Source organism: Theobroma cacao, chromosome 5, assembly GCF_053813885.1.
Source record: "Theobroma cacao isolate CCN51 chromosome 5, ASM5381388v1, whole genome shotgun sequence".
NCBI lineage: Eukaryota > Viridiplantae > Streptophyta > Magnoliopsida > Malvales > Malvaceae > Theobroma > Theobroma cacao.
The window spans coordinates 21646113-21652112 of NC_142643.1; positions in this window are offsets into that span (position 1 = coordinate 21646113).

Below are 6000 nucleotides of genomic sequence, written 5' to 3' on the forward strand. Positions count from 1 at the left end.
AATGAATGGTTTTTGCATCACGTTTCCCGAGGAAAACATTAAATTATAATCTGTTTTAACTAAAAATGTAAAAAAATTCATCTTAAAATCAATTATGAGATTATATGATCATTTAAAGGCATAAATAAAGCTTTTGAAGGCATAAGTGACAATAAAAGAAGTTTTCTTCTCAATGAATGCTTTTTCCTTCACGTTTCCCAAGGTAAACATTCAATTATAATCTGTTTTAACCCAAAATGTAAAAAAATTCAACTTAAAATAAGTTATAAGATTATATAATCATTTAAAGGGAGAAATAAAGCTTTTGAAGGCATAAGTGACTATAAAAGAAGTTTTCTTCTTAATGAATGGTTTTTGCATCACGTTTCTCGAGGTAAACATTCAATTATAATCTGTTTTAATCCAAAATGTAAAAAAATTCAACTTAAAATAAGTTATAAGATTATATAATCATTTAAGAAAAGAAATAAAGCTTTTGAAGGCATAAGTGACTATAAAACAAGTTTTCTTCTCAATGAATGCTTTTTCCATCATGTTTCTCGAGGTAAACATTCAATTATAATCTGTTTTAACCCAAAATGTAAAAAAAATCAACTTAAAATAAGTTATAAGATTATATAATCATTTAAAGGGAGAAATAAAGCTTTTGAAGGCATAAGTGACTATAAAAGAAGTTTTCTTCTCAATGAATGATTTTTGCTTCACGTTTCCCGAGGTAAACATTCAATTATAATCTGTTTTAACCCAAAATGTAAAAAAATTCAACTTAAAATAAATTATAAGATTATATAATCATTTAAAGGGAGAAATAAAGCTTTTGAAGGCATAAGTGACTATAAAAGAAGTTTTCTTCTCAATGAATGGTTTTTGCTTCATGTTTCCCGAGGTAAACATTCAATTATAATCTGTTTTAACCCAAAATGTAAAAAAATTCAACTTAAAATAAGTTATAAGATTATATAATCATTTAAGAAAAGAAATAAAGCTTTTGAAGGCATAAGTGACTCTAAAACAAGTTTTCTTCTCAATGAATGCTTTTTCCTTCACGTTTCTCGAGGTAAACATTCAATTATAATCTGTTTTAACCCAAAATGTAAAAAAAATCAACTTAAAATAAGTTATAAGATTATATAATCATTTAAAGGGAGAAATAAAGCTTTTGAAGGCGTAAGTGACTATAAAAGAAGTTTTCTTCTCAATGAATGGTTTTTGCTTCACGTTTCCCGAGGTAAACATTCAATTATAATCTGTTTTAACCCAAAATGTAAAAAAAATTCAACTTAAAATCAATTATGAGATTATATGATCATTTCAAGGCATATATAAAGCTTTTGAAGGCATAAGTGACTATAAAAGAAGTTTTCTTCTCAATGAATGGTTTTTGCATCACGTTTCTCGAGGTAATCATTCAATTATAATCTGTTTTAACTCAAAATGTAAAAAAATTCAACTTGAAATAAGTTATAAGATTATATAATCATTTAAAAAAAGAAATAAAGCTTTTGAAGGCATAAGTGACTATAAAAGAAGTTTTCTTCTCAATGAATGGTTTTTGCATCACGTTTCTCGAGGTAAACATTCAATTATAATCTGTTTTAACCCAAAATGTAAAAAAATTCAACTTAAAATAAGTTATAAGATTATATAATCATTGAAGAAAAGAAATAAAGCTTTTGAAGGCATAAGTGACTATAAAACAAGTTTTCTTCTCAATGAATGCTTTTTCCATCACGTTTCTCGAGGTAAACATTCAATTATAATCTGTTTTAACCCAAAATGTAAAAAAAATCAACTTAAAATAAGTTATAAGATTATATAATCATTTAAAGGGAGAAATAAAGCTTTTGAAGGCATAAGTGACTATAAAAGAAGTTTTCTTCTCAATGAATAATTTTTCCTTCACGTTTCCCAAGGTAAACATTCAATTATAATCTGTTTTAACCCAAAATGTAAAAAAATTCAACTTAAAATAAGTTATAAGATTATATAATCATTTAAAGGGAGAAATAAAGCTTTTGAAGGCATAAGTGACTATAAAAGAAGTTTTCTTCTTAATGAATGGTTTTTGCATCACGTTTCTCGAGGTAAACATTCAATTATAATCTGTTTTAATCCAAAATGTAAAAAAATTCAACTTAAAATAAGTTATAAGATTATATAATCATTTAAGAAAAGAAATAAAGCTTTTGAAGGCATAAGTGACTATAAAACAAGTTTTCTTCTCAATGAATGCTTTTTCCATCATGTTTCTCGAGGTAAACATTCAATTATAATCTGTTTTAACCCAAAATGTAAAAAAAATCAACTTAAAATAAGTTATAAGATTATATAATCATTTAAAGGGAGAAATAAAGCTTTTGAAGGCATAAGTGACTATAAAAGAAGTTTTCTTCTCAATGAATGATTTTTGCTTCACGTTTCCCGAGGTAAACATTCAATTATAATCTGTTTTAACCCAAAATGTAAAAAAATTCAACTTAAAATAAATTATAAGATTATATAATCATTTAAAGGGAGAAATAAAGCTTTTGAAGGCATAAGTGACTATAAAAGAAGTTTTCTTCTCAATGAATGGTTTTTGCTTCATGTTTCCCGAGGTAAACATTCAATTATAATCTGTTTTAACCCAAAATGTAAAAAAATTCAACTTAAAATAAGTTATAAGATTATATAATCATTTAAGAAAAGAAATAAAGCTTTTGAAGGCATAAGTGACTCTAAAACAAGTTTTCTTCTCAATGAATGCTTTTTCCTTCACGTTTCTCGAGGTAAACATTCAATTATAATCTGTTTTAACCCAAAATGTAAAAAAAATCAACTTAAAATAAGTTATAAGATTATATAATCATTTAAAGGGAGAAATAAAGCTTTTGAAGGCGTAAGTGACTATAAAAGAAGTTTTCTTCTCAATGAATGGTTTTTGCTTCACGTTTCCCGAGGTAAACATTCAATTATAATCTGTTTTAACCCAAAATGTAAAAAAAATTCAACTTAAAATCAATTATGAGATTATATGATCATTTCAAGGCATATATAAAGCTTTTGAAGGCATAAGTGACTATAAAAGAAGTTTTCTTCTCAATGAATGGTTTTTGCATCACGTTTCTCGAGGTAATCATTCAATTATAATCTGTTTTAACTCAAAATGTAAAAAAATTCAACTTGAAATAAGTTATAAGATTATATAATCATTTAAAAAAAGAAATAAAGCTTTTGAAGGCATAAGTGACTATAAAAGAAGTTTTCTTCTCAATGAATGGTTTTTGCATCACGTTTCTCGAGGTAAACATTCAATTATAATCTGTTTTAACCCAAAATGTAAAAAAATTCAACTTAAAATAAGTTATAAGATTATATAATCATTGAAGAAAAGAAATAAAGCTTTTGAAGGCATAAGTGACTATAAAACAAGTTTTCTTCTCAATGAATGCTTTTTCCATCACGTTTCTCGAGGTAAACATTCAATTATAATCTGTTTTAACCCAAAATGTAAAAAAAATCAACTTAAAATAAGTTATAAGATTATATAATCATTTAAAGGGAGAAATAAAGCTTTTGAAGGCATAAGTGACTATAAAAGAAGTTTTCTTCTCAATGAATAATTTTTGCTTCACGTTTCCCGAGGTAAACATTCAATTATAATCTGTTTTAACCCAAAATGTAAAAAAATTCAACTTAAAATAAATTATAAGATTATATAATCATTTAAAGGGAGAAATAAAGCTTTTGAAGGCATAAGTGACTATAAAAGAAGTTTTCTTCTCAATGAATGCTTTTTCCTTCACGTTTCTCGAGGTAAACATTCAATTATAATCTGTTTTAACCCAAAATATAAAAAAAATCAACTTAAAATAAGTTATAAGATTATATAATCATTTAAAGGGAGAAATAAAAGCTTGTGAAGGCATAAGTGACTATAAAAGAAGTTTTCTTCTCAATGAATGGTTTTTGCTTCACGTTTCCCGAGGTAAACATTCAATTATAATCTGTTTTAACCCAAAATGTAAAAAAAATTCAACTTAAAATCAATTATGAGATTATATGATCATTTCAAGGCATAAATAAAGCTTTTGAAGGCATAAGTGACTATAAAAGAAGTTTTCTTCTCAATGAATGGTTTTTGCATCACGTTTCTCGAGGTAAACATTCAATTATAATCTGTTTTAACCCAAAAAGTAAAAACAATCAACTTAAAATAAGTTATAAGATTATATAATCATTTAAAAAAAGAAATAAAGCTTTTGAAGGCATAAGTGACTATAAAAGAACTTTTCTTCTCAATGAATGGTTTTTGCTTCACGTTTCCCGATGTAAACATTCAATTATAATCTATTTTAACACAAAATGTAAAACAAATTCAACTTAAAATCAATTATGGGATTATATGATCATTTCAAGGCATAAATAAAGCTTTTGAAGGCATAAGTGACTATAAAAGAAGTTTTCTTCTCAATGAATGATTTTTGCATCACGTTTCTCGAGGTAAACATTCAATTATAATCTGTTTTAACCCAAAATGTAAAAAAAATCAACTTAAAATAAGTTATAAGATTATATAATCATTTAAAGGGAGAAATAAAGCTTTTGAAGGCATAAGTGACTATAAAAGAAGTTTTCTTCTCAATGAATGGTTTTTGCATCATGTTTCTCGAGGTAAACATTCAATTATAATCTATTTTAACCCAAAATGTAAAAAAATTCAACTTAAAATAAGTTATAAGATTATATAATCATTTAAGAAAAGAAATAAAGCTTTTGAAGGCATAAGTGACTATAAAAGAAGTTTTCTTCTCAATGAATGCTTTTTCCTTCACGTTTCTCGAGGTAAACATTCAATTATAATCTGTTTTAACCCAAAATGTAAAAAAAATCAACTTAAAATAAGTTATAAGATTATATAATCATTTAAAGGGAGAAATAAAGCTTTTGAAGGCATAAGTGACTATAAAAGAAGTTTTCTTCTCAATGAATGGTTTTTGCTTCACGTTTCCCGAGGTAAACATTCAATTATAATCTGTTTTAACCCAAAATGTAAAAAAAATTCAACTTAAAATCAATTATGAGATTATATGATCATTTCAAGGCATAAATAAAGCTTTTGAAGGCATAAGTGACTATAAAAGAAGTTTTCTTCTCAATGAATGGTTTTTGCATCACGTTTCTCGAGGTAAACATTCAATTATAATCTGTTTTAACCCAAAATGTAAAAAAATTCAACTTGAAATAAGTTATAAGATTATATAATCATTTAAAAAAAGAAATAAAGCTTTTGAAGGCATAAGTGACTATAAAAGAAGTTTTCTTCTCAATGAATGGTTTTTGCTTCACGTTTCTCGAGGTAAACATTCAATTATAATCTGTTTTAACCCAAAATGTAAAAAAAATTCAACTTAAAATCAATTATGAGATTATATGATCATTTCAAGGCATAAACAAAGCTTTTGAAGGCATAAGTGACTATAAAAGAAGTTTTCTTCTCAATGAATGGTTTTTGCATCACGTTTCTCGAGGTAAACATTCAATTATAATCTGTTTTAATCCAAAATGTAAAAAAATTCAACTTAAAATAAGTTATAAGATTATATAATCATTTAAAAAAAGAAATAAAGCTTTTGAAGGCATAAGTGACTATAAAAGAAGTTTTCTTCTCAATGAATGGTTTTTGCATCACGTTTCTCGAGGTAAACATTCAATTATAATCTGTTTTAACTCAAAATGTAAAAAAATTCAACTTGAAATAAGTTATAAGATTATATAATCATTTAAAAAAAGAAATAAAGCTTTTGAAGGCATAAGTGACTATAAAAGAAGTTTTCTTCTCAATGAATGCTTTTTGCTTCACGTTTCCCGAGGTAAACATTCAATTATAATCTGTTTTAACCCAAAATGTAAAAAAAATTCAACTTAAAATCAATTATGAGATTATATGATCATTTCAAGGCATAAACAAAGCTTTTGAAGGCATAAGTGACTATAAAAGAAGTTTTCTTCTCAATGAAT